Raw genomic sequence first — 17,979 nt, forward strand, 5'->3', positions numbered from 1 at the left:
TTAATAAAGCAGATTAGTCTTTCTTGAGAAAAACAAGCACATCTAAATTTTCTGTTGAAAGTCGAGTCTGTACAGTAGCCTAGGTGTGGACAGAGACACTTACATAAAGATGTCACAGTTTGTGAAGCAAACACTCAAGACAAGCAGATTCTCCAAACTGGTATAATTTAATCCACAGAGTCACAGGAAAAAGCACAACACCATAAACACATTCAACACCAATAACAAAATCAAAGGAAGAATTTAAATAAGACAGATAACAAGGGGATGACAGGTGATGGGAATAGTGTCCAGATGATGGGGATCAGGTGAGAGTGGTGCAAAGGATTATGGGGAGTGTTGTCCGGTGATGGAAGCAGGCAGAGTTTTAGCCTCAGACAAAGTTAATCTCCTATTTTTTTAAATAATTGAGGAACATAAATTGCTCGCTTGTCTTTATAGCCACTTTATTTGTCATCACTATACAGAGCCCTTATGGCATTGTATCTGCCTTTTGTTTACACAGGGCGCTTTCTGATGCAGGGAACTTTATTAATACTTCTACTACTACTACAACAAATAGGTACCCTTCTAGATCAATCCCACTGACAGCAGCACTCTGATGGAATTTTACAGCACTTTTCTGCGATCAACGTCTATGAAAGGGGTAGATGTCGAAGTAATAGCATACAGCACACTACATGGCTTGCAATCTCTTAAATGTCGTACAGTACAACACGATTTACGATTTCTGCGTAAATATCACGCACAGTTGACAATAAGCATCAGTTCGCGTTGCGACAATACACCAAAAAACGAACAACTGGAGGTGAATTCTTCTGCCGGGCAGAATTAAGGCCGTACAGAATGGTACGATTTGACCAATCGGGTGAAAGGGGCGTTACAGCGCCGCCCACATGTACGAATGCCAAATTGATTCAAAATCCGTTTTTTAAACGGCAAACGAAAAATGAAAGAACGAGTCATTTTTCATTTTCCCTTAATTTATTTCAAATAGGATATCAAATGAATAAAACGTACACGGACCCATTAACGTGTTAAATTTACAGTTTGTGAACATTTCAACCCTGAGACTGTACAAAGAAGATTCCATTCATGGTCAAATGCCTCCATTCGTTCTCCAGAAAGAGGATGTGATGGGTCAGGGTATATTCTGTGTTTACCTGAAACAAACTCCAACCCACAGGAATAGACCCATAAAACACAGAAGATCCACTCCGCCTACTCACTGATGTCAGAGCCGTACTGAGGCGACTTCGACACCTTGTGAACACCACTGTTATCATCCATGAGTCTGTAAGTGCCAACGCGGCGCACATTTAACACATTTGTTTTGGATTTGTTAACACACGGTGGAAAGCGTGCTCGGCCACCTACTGAACACACAGTCAGCATCTGACGCCCGCATGATGAAATACCACGCTAAGACTCAGCAACGGTGTGAAATAAAACCTGTCAAATGACACGCATGAGTGAAACAGCTTTAATGATTCTGAGATTTCAGCGCTGGCTTTGGGTTTGTCGTTCTAAAGGGATGACGAGTTAACAGCATAGCCTCGGGAACGTGTTTTGAACAGGGGGTGCTGTGATTATTACTATTTTTGTACCATTGTCGAGCTGCTTAAGTCTAATAAATAACAGAGGCAAATATGAGTTCCTGCCGAGAATAAAGAAGATCCCAATGTGATTATAGGATACAGCTTAAAAGACTTTACAAATAGCCCGCCCAAGGGAGCAATACTTTTTACTTTTTTAACCGAAAACAGCTGTATTTTTTGGATTAAGTAGAAATAGAACTAAGATGCTATTGATACTTATACATAGTGGCATACTTTGGACACCCCTGGTCTATAGTAACCACAGTGTAATCATTGTCTTCATGTCAAAACTGTGGAGATCGACCCATACATTGTTTTCCCGATAATTTTCCCGATATTTAATCAATTTCCCATCATCGGGTATCAGTTTTCTATTATCAGATTCGCCGGTAAACTCCGCCATCTTGTGGCCGTTTAGACAATTGCGCGCAGGACCGTCACTGCAGCAGAGCCTCTGAGGGGAGACGCGACAGAAACGAAAACGTGCACAGGTTATGTATACTCACTTGCTTTATTAATAAACTTATATTTAACATGAGAGAAATTAATGCACAAATGAGATGTTACGTTTAATGCCTGGTATGTAGTTTATGTAGCTTCGCTAATAGAGATAAAGTAACATTGCCTAAGCTATCAATTCATCCCCCAATAAAGACGTAACTTTACATGAATTAAATAAAACCGCCATGAATTAATTAATGTTGGCAATAAAAGAGCTGCATTTAATTACTTTTGCTGTTGTCTATGCTCATCATTCATATTGCTGTTCACTCACCGGGTTGATGCTCAGGAAGTTTTAGCATAGCCTCCGCATGTAGCTAACTTTTTAACAAGATTAACTTGTTAAAACCCATAAATTATACTTTTATCGACTATATAATTATAATTTCACTAATTAACATTTAAATAAATACAGCCCCGTTGAATTTATTATTTATTCTATCCACAAGCATTCGCAGTTTGAATGTAACGTTAGTAATTGCATTCATAAAAAATGCTTTGTCCGCAGGTATTTAATAAGACAGAGAAAAATTAATAACGTAACCAGTTGAGATATGCAATGATTTATATGCCGTTTTGTTTGTTACTTTCATGACAATGTATTATTCCATCATACAATGCATTTACTTATTCGGCGTCACATTTTGTAATGTTTTTATCCATCCGTGATAGTGACTGTTTCTGTGATCGATTAACTAGAAGATAAACAGCGCTTCAGCGTCTTCTCTCTTTCCTGACCTGTTTGATGCGATCCCTTTTTAATGAGCTCAGTGTGTGTGCGAGTCCTCTGTACCTACCAATGAGTTTGGTGCAGTATTTGCGTTTGTGTTTCAGACCTCTCTTTTAATTTTTTTAATTGGTTAGAATGATTTATTTTTGATCAAAGACACTTTAGTAACAGTGCACTTTATTTTCACTCTTTCAGACCCCTCTATACATTGGTGTATAGATGCAAATGTTTTGCTTTGTATCCAAGGAGGGAGTGATTGTTCAAAATAAAATAGTTTGTTCAGTTGTGTTGTAATCAGTGTGTCAAAAAAAAAGTATAAAAGTAAATAAATATCTGTTCGGCATATCGGGTGTCGGGCACATAAACATGCAAATAATTGGTATCTGTGTTGGTTTTTGAAAAAATAATATCGGTCTATCACTAATTTACATGTCAAAAGATATGATAACTGCACTTTTTACTATACTATAAAAAAATACATTTTCAATTGGACCCGAATGACAGGGCTGACATTCATTTCTGTTCCAACAAACGCATATCTGCGGCACGTGTGCTGGACAGGAAACACGGCACCCTCACGTTTTAATCCACAAGCCGGCCTCAAGTTTCATGAGCTGTTTTATTTGTTCCCCATGATAGAGAGATGAGTCCTCCATTTCAGAGAACAAGGAGAACATCTCTAATAAAGCCAAAGGCATGAAATGTTTTATTTGGTAGGGACACGATATAAATTGTATTGTAAGTGGCCCATCAGAAGGACTTTGTAAAATATTGATTACCATCATGATGAATAATTAAATAAAAGTTAGCAGAGGTTGTTAAAGGCCACTACTATCGCATTAAGAAGGCTCCTCACGGGACACAATAGATCCACTTAGAATCTTGTTTCTGACTATCATAGACAGCTAGCGCAGCTTTTAGAATTGATGACAGTTTCGAAAAACGCTTTTTCACATGCCACGGGACATAAGTCTGAGAAAAACAAACTACCTTACCGTCACAAAAACCACAACAAAGAAAAACACCTTAACAATTTTGAAACGTAGTGTTTTAACTGCAGATCTTTAAAAACATTTTTGATCTTGACCCAGAAAAAAACACTGGGTATGTCAGCTCAGAGAGAATTTCACATGCAGTGAATCAGAAGGAAGTAATTTGTAATTTCAGCATGCACAGTTAATTGTGATTGTTTTTTAATGAAGATGAAGGGTTTGACAGCGTGACTCCTGCCGTGTCGACCCAGAGAAGACCTCTGCTGTACAGCTCATCACAAACACTAGAAATCACACTGACAGGTTAAATGGAATTCATCAAACACTGATGATGTGTGCCTTTAATTGTAAGAAGAAAACAATGACAACACTTTTGACATTTGTTGTCATTTGATTAATATATTGAATTGACGTGTGTGGCAACTGGCAGCACTGGAGCACACAGTCATGTGTGGTTAATCTTAAAGAGTAACAAAGGTGTGACATCACACGTACTTTGAGACATGAATCATGATGCAAAAGTCTACAGGCCATACGGAACACCTCACATCTGCAAAAACATTGTAAAGACACTAGTGACCACCAGGGGCGTCACTAGGCCCTTTTTCGGGGAGCTTTAGATCCCCTAAACTTCTGCCCAGCCCCCCTAAAAATGATTAGATTAATTCATTTGTGATCGCTTCAGTCCCCTTTAAAAACTAATTTGAAACGCCGGTGCGTTGCGTCAAGTTTCGGCTCCTCCCCTGATCTAAGTCAATGATCTATGTCCATGGAAGGTTAGTTCGGCGATGTATAACCCACCAGTGGAAGTTGGGTTTTTACGTTTGGTGGGAATTTTTTCAAACAGTTTTATCGGGCATGGATAAGAAGTTCAAGATCATGGGAACGGGTACATTTCTTCAAACTCTTTATCTTGGCCTTTAACCGAATTGGCATGCCACTGCTCCAGGGAGTGCCGTTTGGCTTTGTTAAACTTACATTGCGTTGAATTTATATCTACCGAATTCAGGAACGTTATATCCACAGGTTTATCAGGAGTTCAATTCAGTTCTATCGTGGCAATCCAAACGTCTGAACACACACACGCCCTGCAACTTTCCACCATTCCCACCGCGCTCTGACTTCCGACTACTCTGTCATTTCCACCGTGCTCTGACTTCCGACTCCTCTGTCATTTCCTGTCTTTCCACCCATATCCACCCCTCTTCATCCGGAGGGTATTGTTTTCGTTTTGATACATAATAATATTAATTATCATAATGCATTGGTTCAAGATTTGTAAAAGATTGAAAAAGGTGTTACATTGAGACATGAAGTAGGCAAGGTGCACAGGTACAGGAAGAGCGTATCTATAACAGTGTAAACGTGCAGTTTACTGGATACAGAATAGTGACATTTCTGTGTGTACTGTCATGATAGTGTTCTGTATGTTTGATGTAAGTAGTATAAAGCCCAGTATATGATTCTAGAATGCACAATTACCTGTGCTCCTAATGATATGATCCTGAGATTATGATGTGTGTGTCATCAGTTTTGCCACTGAATGTTTACTGATGGATAAATGTGTGCTATTTGAGATTACATCTTGACACTTCAATTCATTATATTGTGTGTTTTCGGAATGAGAACGTGGTTCAACCTTTGCAAAATGAGGCTGTTTGTGTGTAAGGTTTATAAAAGTTGTTGTATTGTTCTGAGAATGTGTTTATAGTTGTTGGAAAATGGAAAATTGTTTCATGAATTGTGTGTTAGCAATCCAGAAAAACTGTAATCCAACTGCTCTTAATGGTTAATCACTGAAGCGTTTGGTAAACCTTTACATTTTAAATTGGATTGTTAGCTATGCAGTAAATGGATTTCGAATACTACAGAAATAAAATGTGTGTTTGTACAAACATCTAAATTACATGTAACCACACATGATGAATCCTCAATGTTGCTAATTGATTTACATTTACATTTAGTCATTTAGCAGATGCTTTTATCCAAAGCAACTTACAAGTTGGGTAAACAATGGAAGCAATTGGGTCAAACATTAGTACAACAAAAAGCATAAGAGCCATAAAAACATCCTTCTTAAAGCCTACTACAGTGTACATAACCAAGTTTAGTTTATCTATTTTTTTAGATATTGTAGAAAAGATATTGAAATCAGAAATGATCGGTCAGGTTCTGATGGAAGATAGATGGTACTTGCCTGCATTTGGGTTCTTCTCCCCTTGAAATACATTACACGCGTATCTTGTATTGTTTGCTATTAAATGAACTGCTTGTTAAAAGTCCTAAACTGAAAGAAGATCATACTATTGTGTTTCGGTGATTAAACCAAATGTTGACATTACTACAACAATCTTGTGTTTGAAACAGTGATTATGTGGACTGAAAATATGTGCAACTGAATAAAAGCATTACATCAGGTTTTTAAAGAATGACAAGCAGTGTTAAAAGTGTGATCAGTTTGCATTTTTGTACTAAGAGTTTTGAAAAAGTACACCTTACTTATGAAATTAGTACAACAGCAATCAACAAAAACTGTAAAGACAAGATGGCACAACAAAGGTTTCAGTGCGAACACACACAATTGCTCGAGTGGTAAAGAAAGCCTCTTTCAATCCAACACTTATTTGGGATGCATACATCTAAGGGCATGTACTAATGAAGTTCATTATAAATGCACGTATATGATTGTTTTCATCACTTAGAACTGTATCACTGATGAACTGTATAGTGATATTGTAGAGAATAAATCCGTTAGCTTTTGCTATGAATGATACAATTAGCTGTTGTGTGTTGAAGCAGGTAATGAATACTTCATGACTGGTGTAGCAAGCGGACAAGCGTCTGTCCGCCTAAACAACATAATCTGTCAGATGAGAGAGTTTATAAACCAGATGAAAGGCTTATAAAGTTACACTTTATAAGACCACTTAAGACCAAGATGGCGGCGCCTGAACATCGCGAGGCTCAGCGTCTCTCCAGTTTTAGCAATTATATAGTGTTTTTCTTGCTCATCTCGGGCCTGTTCGTACAGAAAAGTTGTGCATTCACATCGTACACCCGACATGAGCTTTTGGATATCGGTTTGCGCATTCCCGCAAGTTATATCAGCAACATTCAACTCGTCACTGAGATCGTCAAAACACCCGATGCTACGCACCCCACAAGGCCGGTCGGAAGTGCTCGCCGGCGGCGTCGAGATCGTAAACAAAGACGAGGTAAGCGCGGAGGGCTAAGAGCTAAGCTAACGCTAACACCACACCGGCTCTCTTTACCCAGCATTTTCCTTGCTAATGTACGATCATTAGTGAACAAAATGGATGAGATACGACTCCGCATCATCAACAACAAAGACTTTGAACTGCAATGTCATAATCTTCACGGAAACATGGCTACACAGCGGCATACCGGACAACGCTATTGAGTTAGTGGGCTACAACACACACCGCGTGGATAGAACGGCAGAGGAATCCGGTAAGACAAGAGGAGGTGGATTGTGCATTTATGTCAATAAAGCTTGGTGCACGAACTCTGTTATTGTCGGGAGACACTGCTCGGCTAACCTTGAGTTTCTCATGGTTAAATGTAGACCGTTTTATCTGCCACGGGAATTCACTTCCACCACTATAACGGCTGCTTATATTCCACCGGATGCTGATGCCAAGCTTGCTATGAAAGAACTTCATGCAGCCATCAGTAAACAACAGACTGCTCACCCGGAGGCTGCATTTATTGTTGCGGGAGATTTTAATCACTCTAACTTAAAGACAGTGCTCCCTAAATTTCACCAGCATGTTTCCTGCCACACAAGAGGAAACAAAACTTTGGATCATGTCTATACAAACATGGCTGAAGCTTACACCGCAACCCCCCTCCCCCACCTGGGTCAATCTGATCACCTTTCTTTGTTCCTCACCCCCAAGTATTCACCTCTCATTAATCGTGTGAAGCCATCAGTGAAGACCATCAAGGTGTGGCCTGCGGGGGCAGACATCACACTCCAGGAAAGGTTTCTTCACACAGACTGGAGTATGTTTGCTTCTCAGGCCACCAGTGGCTCTCACACGGACATAGACAGCTACACCTCCTCTGTATTGGACTACATCAATACCACCATTGATAGTGTCACAACTCAGAAGTAGATCACCATATACCCCAATCAGAAACCATGGATGAACAAGGAAGTGCGCCTCCTGTTGAAAGCACGCAACACTGCCTTCAGATCAGGTGATGAACATACCTACAGTACTTCCCGGGCAAATCTGAAGAGGGGCATCAGAAAGGCCAAGCACTGCTACAAGTTGAAGCTAGAGGAGCATTTTTCCAATTCTGACCCTCGACGCATGTGGCAGGGCATCCAGGCCATTAGTGACTACAAACTCAACCACTCCATCCCCATAAACACAGACGCCGCCTTCCTCAGTGAGCTTAATGACTTTTATGCACGCTTTGAGAGAGACAATAAGGAACCCGCCACCAGGCTCACACCTTCTACTGACCACCCAATCATCAAACTAAATTCCACAGATGTTTTCACTGCACTAAGCCGGATAAACACGCGCAAGTCTGCTGGCCCAGATGCCATCCCTGGTCGCGTACTCAGGGCATGTGCGGAGCAGCTCGCTGGGGTCTTCACGGACATCTTCAACCTGTCCCTCGCCCAAGCAGTGGTTCCTGCATGTTTTAAATCCACCTCCATTGTGCCCATTCCAAAAAATTCAAGCCCGACATGCCTGAATGACTACCGCCCTGTAGCACTCACACCCATTGTCATGAAGTGCTTCGAGCGGCTGGTCCTGTCACACCTAAAAGACTCTCTACCATCCACACTGGACCCATACCAATTTGCCTATCGTAGCAATAGGAGCACAGATGATGCGGTGTCTATGGCACTGCACTCCGTGCTCACACATCTGGACAATAAGGACACTTATGCACGCATGCTGTTTGTAGACTTCAGCTCTGCATTCAATACCGTCATCCCTTCCAAGCTAATCATCAAACTTGGAAACCTAGGCATTAACAACTCAACCTGCAACTGGATTATGGATTTCTTGACGAACAGGCCTCAGCTTGTCAGGTTAGGCAACATCTGCTCCACCACAATCACTCTCAACACTGGTGTACCACAGGGCTGCGTACTGAGCCCCTTTCTCTACTCCCTTTTCACACTCGACTGCAGGCCTGTGAATGGATCTAACTCCTTCATCAAGTTCGCGGACGATACAACAGTGATTGGTCTCATCAGCAACAACGATGAGACTGCTTACAGGGAGGAAGTACGGCACCTGGCCACATGGTGCTCAAACAACAACCTGCTCCTTAACACCTCCAAGACAAAGGAGATCATCGTGGACTTCAGGAAGGCGAAAGGAGGCACAAACGACCACATCCACATTAATGGGATGGCTGTCGAACGTGTTTCCAGTTTTAAGTTCCTGGGGACCCATATTTCGGAGAACCTGTCCTGGACCACCAACACCTCATGCCTGGTCAAGAAGGCTCACCAGCGTCTCTTCTTTGTGAGGACACTGAAGAAGAACCAACTCTCTTCAACTATCCTGGTGAACTTCTATCGCTGCACGATAGAGAGCATCCTGACCAAATGTGTCACAGTCTGGTATGGGAACTGTTCTGTTGCTGAGCGCAAGGCACTGCAGCGGGTGGTGAAAACAGCCCAGCGCATCACAGGGACTACACTCCCTTCCATTGAGGACATCCAGAAGAAACGCTGTCTGCGTCGAGCTCACAGGATTCTCAAGGACTCCTCTCACCCCGCTCACAGACTGTTTACTCTCCTGCCTTCCGGTTGAACCCAACCAGCAGACTAGGAAACAGCTTTTTTCCCAGAGCTGTTTCATTATTGAACTCTGTCCCCCACTGATTCCACTACCCCTCATAACTTTAACTTTAATGCTGCTATTACATTGTTTACATTGCACTACAGGGCTGCCATGCATGAATGAACTGTACACACCAGTACTTCATGTATCTGCTCTACCGGACTGTTTACACACACACAGCATAATTTGCACTCTATACTGCTCACTTGAACACAAGGAATATTACTGGATGCTCATTTGCACTAATGGACTACTGGTGATTCCATTAACTTGGTCTCATAACTGCATTACCTCATCTACTGCATTGTAACTTCAATAACTGCACTAACTCATCTACTGCACTGTAACTTTCAGAACTGCATTACCTCATCTACTGCACTGTAACTTCAATAACTGCACAAACTCATCTACTGCACTGTAACTCTATTAACGGCATCTACTCATCTATTGCACCATAACTTCAATAACTGTATTAGTAACTCAGTAACTCTATTAACTGCATCTACTCATATATTGCACCATAACTTCAATTACTGTATTAGTAACTCAGTAACTCTATTAGCTGCATCTACTCATCTACTGCACTGTAACTTCAGTAACTGCACTAACTCATCTACTGCACTGTAACTCTATTAACGGCATCTACTCATCTATTGCACCATAACTTCAATTACTGTATTAGTAACTCTGTAACTCTATTAACTGCATCTACTCATCTACTGCACTGTAACTTCAGTAACTGCACTAACTCATCTACTGCACTGTAACTCTATTAACGGCATCTACTCATCTATTGGACCATAACTTCAATAACTGCATTAACTCATCTACTGCACTGTAACCTTAATAACTGCATTAACTCATCTACTGCACTGTAACCTTAATAACTTAATTTGCTCATCTTCTGCACTGTAACTTTAATAGCTAATGTCTGTAATTAATGCACACTTAAGTCACTTGCACTATTGTATAGTCTAAATTGTTATCTGTTCATATCCACCTGTACATTAATGTTCACAGTATATAGCCTTCTTTATATATTGTTCATAGTACATACCGACTGTCATATTGTTATAGAACATTTGTATAGTATTTCCCTAATATTGTATTCTGTATTTATTCACACTGTACATCCTGCACTTGCTAATTGCACTTCTGGTTAGACCTAAACTACATTTCGTTACTCTGTACTTGTATATGTGTAATGACAATAAAGTTGAATCTAATCTAAAAAACTTTATAAGCCTTGTACATTAAAGGTATTAGCCACGATTGCTGATATCACAAGATATCCTTGTCGATCTATAAATCAGCTAATGTAACAATATGTCAAAGTAAAAGCATCAGCAGATATTTTATTAATAAAGATTATGATGCCATTGTTAATATGTTAGAGGATCATGGCAGAGAAGGGATGACCAATTTAAAACCAAAGCTAAGATTCACTACATGGGTACGTAGTGCAGACTCGATAAACTTTATGTATGCTTTGAAATGTAACTGCATCCGGCTAACCCAAACAAACTTCTAGGATCTTTTATAGCGACCCACTACACAACTGCTATGGTTCTACAATCCGCTTTACATGGACCAGAGGAAGACAACCATGAGCAATAGAGAAAGAACATGTATGATTTATTTGAAGGCAATAAAAATATCTTTGATGCCAGTCTTAATGACTCATTCGTTTACTATGACTCCATTTACAATAAGTGCCAAAATATGCAATAGACTCAAATGCAACAACACGAAACCTGTGCCACAAATTACCCATGTCAGATTATATTTGCTGTAGTCCTGGAGATGATTATCCCTTCTGTTGTAATCCATTAAAGATGAAGAAGAGGTCAAATATGATGTCACAGCTTTTAACCTCCAACTGTCTGACTGTCTTCTGCTCTCCACCACAGAAACCACAGCTCAGGACTAACAGGAAAACATAAGAATCCATTCCAAACATTAGACTCTGCTCTATTAGTCTTCTCTGTAAAGCCACATTAACAGGCGAAAAGTCTTTCGGCAAACCCGTATTTCTTAGATTTCCAACGGCAAGGGAACTGAAAACGAATGCTATGTTCACAAAGATGTGCACTGAGAAACAAAAGCCTGAGAGAGAAAGATGTGGGTTATTGTGGTCGATTGACACTCACCAGATATGAAGTTTGTTCCAGTGTCAGTCATCTCAAAAGGGCATCTCTCGTCTTTTCAAGGGCTTCTGGGAAGCTGGAGTGATGCCACCTGTAGCCATGACAACAGAGAAAGAGAGAGAGAGGGAGAGAGAGAGAGGTTGATGCTTGTGGTGTAAATAATTGTTTCTCAGACATAACAAGAGAAAAAAAGCAATGCTCACTTTGCTTTTATCCTCATTATTTGTTTGTGGTATCTAAAAGCATGTAGCTAAATGAGATGAGAATATAAATAAAGAGAGTATGATGAGAAAACAGAGACAAGGAGAAAAGAAGATAAATCAGAGAAGAAATAAGAAGAGATGCAAAGAAAAGAGATTAGAAGAGAATTGTATTGCATGCGTTGAGTGGTTGGCTTGACTGAACTGATGGTGATGTTGTGTTGTCACATCATATCACAATCACAGCAGTAACTTCATTAGATTCTTTGATACACATTCCTCATTACTTTGTTTTGTGTAACATCTAAAGAATCTTGCCAATAACAGAGCTGTAGAGGTCCAAACATATCTCATTTATATTTCATCAGTACAGTATGAAAAGGTACAGTATATTGAAGACCAAAGGGACAGATCATGAAAAATTCACACCGTTAGTTTGGACTCATCGTGTGTGTTAAGAAATATAATTTATTTTACATGAACTACTATTTTTGTTTGCTAAGGCAATTATCCATATAACAACTAAAATAATTACTGTAGAAAAAAACATACACCCTGTAATGAGTAGTTTAGCTTCAAAATGAAGATTCTGTCATAATTTACAAAAAAACATTTGAAAAACAGCACAGCCCTCCTTTCACTTCTATTGTAACCAATGCACTTCTATTGTTAACAACATTCTTCAAAATATCTTCTTTTGTGTTTGCGGAAGGAAGAAAGTCATACATGTTTTAAATGACAAGAGGGTGAGTAAATGATGACAGAATTTTCATTTTGAAGTTCAACTACTCCTTAAAGTATTAAACTCAAAACACACAGCAACGCCAAATCAACTTCCAAGCATCCACCCAAGCGACAATACCTTAGTAAATGTCAATGATTTCTCATTGACACCATTGAGATCGAATAGAGAGAATTCTCATAAATGTCCCTGTCATTAGAGTTTCAAGAGATCTGAACAATGTGACAAACTGAGCTCAGATTTTTCAAGTCTACATCAAAGTCAATATTATTGAAGATCTCGATATGTCTTTCAGGAGCAGACAGAAAATCTCACAGCAATTTCCATGAAACAAGATAAAAAAGCTTGAGTGTCAGTACATAAACGGAGACGAAATGCTGATGTCATGAAACAAAACAAAACAGATGTCTGCGTGTACAGCTCACAATCACTCACTTAAGAGAATCCATAAATCTAAACCGTTCGCCTTCTCTCTCTCAAAGGAGCGTTATTGGCATGATAAAAACAACTCTCTCTCTCTCTTCTCACCTGGAACTGATCCTGTATTCTGTACATCAGCTGAGAGCAGCCCATGAAAAATGCATAAGTGCGTTCTCGCTAAGTGATCTGTTTATCACGCTCATCTCAGACTCTGATGTGTGGAAATGGCTCGTCCTACGTAACACCCCTACAGCTGTAGAGCCAAAGCTCAGGGAAAGTGGGGCATTTTCTATTCAACTCGAAGGGAGGACTGCATATTTCTTCAGGTGGAAGGGATTCTTTCTCAGGGTCAGTTCTGAGAGGGAAATGTCAGCAATTTGAGTAGATCAGGGATATCATGCTTCCATCTAAAAATCCTACACAGTTTAATATCTGGTCTTCTACGATGGTTTTTCAACCTGAACATGCTGGTCTACTGTATGGTTATTTTCTTAATTTACATTCTTGGTTATATTAAAAATTACTCAAGAGCTGGAACAAATTAAACCTGTCTTTACACCAGACACATTTTAGTTTTGTATGTAGAATCAATGTATCGATGTAAAAGTATAAATTACACTGAAACAATCCTTCTTTTCTGATGTGTTGCAATGTCATATCACATCTGCTTATTATAGATCCGAACGTAGCCTAATCCAGCCCTTGTAACAACGACTGTCAGGTGCACATTATTAAAAATATTGTTTTGCTCTATTTCATCAAAATGTAGTAAAATGTGATAAAATAAAATGCATTCTGTGTCGTCTGTTTCAACTGTTTGTAGTAGGGATGGGCAATATACCTAAAACTAGTTTGCTTGATATACATGTAAAGCCACAAAAATAATCAAGAGACCACTCCAAAATTATTTTCTGTTTTTGATTCGAAAAATACATGATGGAATGATACAGGATTTTCAGTATATCACACTGTTGTTTGGGTTTATTTATGTCATTCCTGAGGTTTGTTTCTGTTGAAATTCAACACACACAAGACTGAAATTGCAACACTAAATGTAGAAATGCTGAATAAAGGCAAAACATGGAGTGATCTCAATATTTGACAAATAAAGAATGTAATCACATACAATATTATTGATACTTTTTCAAGATCATTTTATATCTTAAGCAGAATTACCTAGACAATATATAATATTGTAACTATCGCTCAGTCCTGTATTTGTGGTACATCAATTTTCTGTATTGTAATCTTTTGTCCTGCATATCGCTGCTGTCCTTCTAAAACCTTGTATTTGTATTTCTGTCATAAATCATTATTATTAGTCACCCTTTAAGTTTGACACTGGTTTTCTGCAATTATATTAACAATAAAAAAGTATAAAAAAGTGCTTGTCAAGATTATCCACATAATGTTTACAGTTTTTAATCATTTAAAAGGTTTTTTTCCATTTCCTGAAAAACAGCAAATTTGACCCAAGAGGTTCCGGATGGACAGCGACGTAATTCTTTTGAAATGATTTCATAAAAAAATTCCAAATATGATTTGCATTTTAAAATGGTACATTAAATTGGTACAATGCACCTCTAATATGTGTAGGTTACCTGTGATTTTTGAACAGGTTGAGTAGTGTTAAAAGCACAAACACAAAGCACTGTGCGAGTGAGATAATCGTGAGGTAAAAAGTAATTTTTTAATCTATAAATGCTGTTTGGTCAGTTTATTGTATGTCTCTCATACTCTGCTGCACTGTGAATGCTGAAATACACTGAAATCACCACATTATACTCTTTTATCCAGCTCTTGCAATAAAAGGGGAAACCTTCCTTTGTGTTTGCCGTTTAAAACTCTCCTCAACGCTGCACCCTACAGCTGGGACACTTGAGAATCTGCTATTGCAGGATTAGAGCGAATATCTCTGTGATTTGGATGGTCAAAATGCAAGCATTGGCCTCTGTAGAGGAACTTGTTAAAATACAGCTTTGGGCTCCAATTACGAGTCGAAGGTCGACATCGAAGGATGTGCTGCAGCATCCAGCATGCCTGACGACAGCAGAAATATCATTTCAGAGGTTTAACCTGCTTTAGGACCCTGCTGGTCAAAAACATTACTGAGATATTCATCCCAACACCTCTATGACATTTCAACATCAACATTTATTCCTGTTACAAGAGAAGTTTTACATCAAATATCCATTTTAGCTTTACTGGTCGGAAAAAACTCGTCTGTTGGTGATTTCTGAGAGGGACGATGAAAATAAAATTTTAGGGGAGGAGCTAAAGGGTTTTACTAAAACGCCAGAATGACATTCACATCTTAGCATCACAAAGATTATATAGAAAAAACAATCTAACTCCTACTGTCATCTGCAGTGTTAACAAATATTTAAAACAATGCCTGGTGTAATGATTTCAAACAGCAGAAAGGTGAAATAAAACGACCAATAAAATGGTCACATGACTCTTCACATTGTAGGTTTAGTTTCGCAAGGTGGATCCAGTTGTCATGACAGAAAATAATGTCAGTTAATATCACGACTTCACTGGAAATGACAAGACAAGCTGAAATGAGAGAATGTTGTAGGTCGGGTGTACTGCATGGTGACTTGAATTGCAAAACTCAGATGATGGGATTAGTTAATCTGGTGGAGCTCACAGACACTGAGGATAATCAATAGCTGAAGCAACAGAACCATGTATTGATTACCAGAGAGATAGAGAGAGAGAGGGAGAGAGAGATAATTACTATTCTTTTAAGATCATAAAGAGATCATCCATCCAAAGTTCATAAAAAAATGTAAATTCTGTAATAATTTATTCATTCTTATGTGTTATAAATCTGTATAGGACTCTTTCTTTAGTAAAACACAGAAGCAGTTATTTTGAGAAATGTCGAAGTTGTTTGGTGTTCAAACATTATAACTCAATGGGGTTCAGTGTTGTTCGGTTGTCACATTCTTCAAAAAAATCGTATTTTGCGTTCTGGTGAAGAAATAAACTCATACAGGTTTGACACGAAATTATTGATGAAGAAATAATTACAGAATTTAATATTGAAGTAAACTGTCCCTTTAAAGACATTGCACTTAAATTAAATTAATGAATAATTAGCTCATATGCAGATCATAACAGAATTCTTGGGTTCCTTTAAAAATCTACATTATTTTCATATACATTATTTGAGATAGATCTATTTTAAGTGCTTCTGAAGCAGTATTACTAAATGAATTTGAGTAAAACACACAAATGTAATAACAGTCTGTTCACATCACTGCACCGCTCCCATCGAGAACAACTATTACCCTCAGTTTATACTTCAGGAACGACATCTACCAGCAGAAAGAAAATAATTTTCTTGCTAACATCTCATAATTAATACCTGTACTAATTTCTTGTCTAATATTCATTTTTATGACATTTTTGTGCTATGCTGTGAATAAAGTCACCGCTGAAGTCATGACGCTTTAAACCGTGTTAGTCTAACGGCTTCTGTAAATTAAGCTGAAATTTCTGTGTAGAGAAAACTTCTGTGTGAAAACTTTCTGTGTAGAATAAAGCTGTTTACGACAATTTCACTTATATAAAACCTGATCTCACATGCAGATTACTCATAATTCATAATAAGTGCCACCCGACAAACGTTGTAACGCCCATAATGCACCACGTCAAAACACTTTTGTCTTCTTTTTCCGGTAATGGGAAACAGGTGGGAGTAATGACAATTGATTTGATTAGCTAAAACAGAGACCAGGCGGGAGGGGAGTAGAGATGATAGTCTATGAATAAAGACGATATAAGAAAAAGAAAAGAAACAAACTAACTAACAGAACCACTTCCCTAAGTTACCTCATGGCAGCAAGGCCACTACTCACAAGAGCTGAGAAAACGATCAATCAGAGAGCGGTCCAGTATGTCGCGAGCAGGAACCCAACATCTCTCCTTCAGACCGTAACCCTCCCAGTTTACCTAAGGGCCCCTGTCAGAAACCACGTCTGTGGGAAGGCCATGGATGCAGAATATGTTAGCCGCTGTCTCTTTAGCTGAGGAGAGTTTTGCAAGGGGAATAAAATGGACCACCTTCGAGAATCTGTCTACCACAGTGAGGACCACGGAATTGCCACAGGATTTAGGAAGCCTTATGACAAAATCCATGGCTATGTGGGACCAGGGTTTCGAAGGGGTCCAGAGCAGGACGGTTAGACGTCTTGCTGGTAGCACAAACTGGACAGGCCGAAACGAAATCGGGAGAGTCCTGTGCCACTAACGGCCACCAAAACCGTTGCTTAACCAGCATCAGGGTGCGAGCAGCTCAAGTGTGACAAGCCTGATCGAAGGAATGTCCCCACTGAAGGACACTGGTTCGGACTGACTGGGGAACAAACAACAGACCCTCTGGGCAACCGGTTGGGGAAGCAACGCCTTTAAGCGCCTCACAAACCTTTTGACTCCACCCCTAAGTGACCGCGAGAGGAATGACGGACACTGGGGTGGTGGAGACCGTTTGGACCTCGAACAGTTGTGAGACCTCAGGCTTCCTGTTCTTACTCCCGGGACAAAAGAGCCCAGCGAGCCTGTCGAGAATTAAGCTGATTAACTGAGCGTATGTATTCTAGTTTTTATGTATTTTTAGTTTTTTTATGGTTGGTCCAAATCAGGAATGGAACTTTGGAGCCCTCCAACCAGTGGGGCCACTCCATCAATGCAAGCTTGATGGCCAACAGCTCCCTATTTTCGATGTTTTACTTCCGCTCCGAGGATGTGAGCCTGCGGGAGAAGAATGCGCAAGGATACACCTTTTCATCTGGGGAGGCA

The 17,979-nt window shown here is 39.5% G+C and overlaps 1 protein-coding gene across 6 annotated transcripts in view; it reads right to left on the reverse strand.

The window, feature by feature from the left end:
• The window catches only part of lrfn1 (leucine rich repeat and fibronectin type III domain containing 1), a 235,905-nt gene that overhangs the window by 84,976 nt on the left and 132,950 nt on the right, over positions 1-17,979 (reverse strand). For all 6 annotated transcript variants that reach the window (XR_008907555.1, XR_008907554.1, XR_008907556.1 and 3 more), the window contains exon 2: positions 11,812-11,899. The gene's annotated coding sequence lies outside the window, so the exon portion shown is untranslated. The remainder of the gene's footprint in view (positions 1-11,811; positions 11,900-17,979) is intronic.

Source organism: Triplophysa dalaica, chromosome 9 (assembly GCF_015846415.1).
Source record: "Triplophysa dalaica isolate WHDGS20190420 chromosome 9, ASM1584641v1, whole genome shotgun sequence".
Taxonomy (NCBI): domain Eukaryota; kingdom Metazoa; phylum Chordata; class Actinopteri; order Cypriniformes; family Nemacheilidae; genus Triplophysa; species Triplophysa dalaica.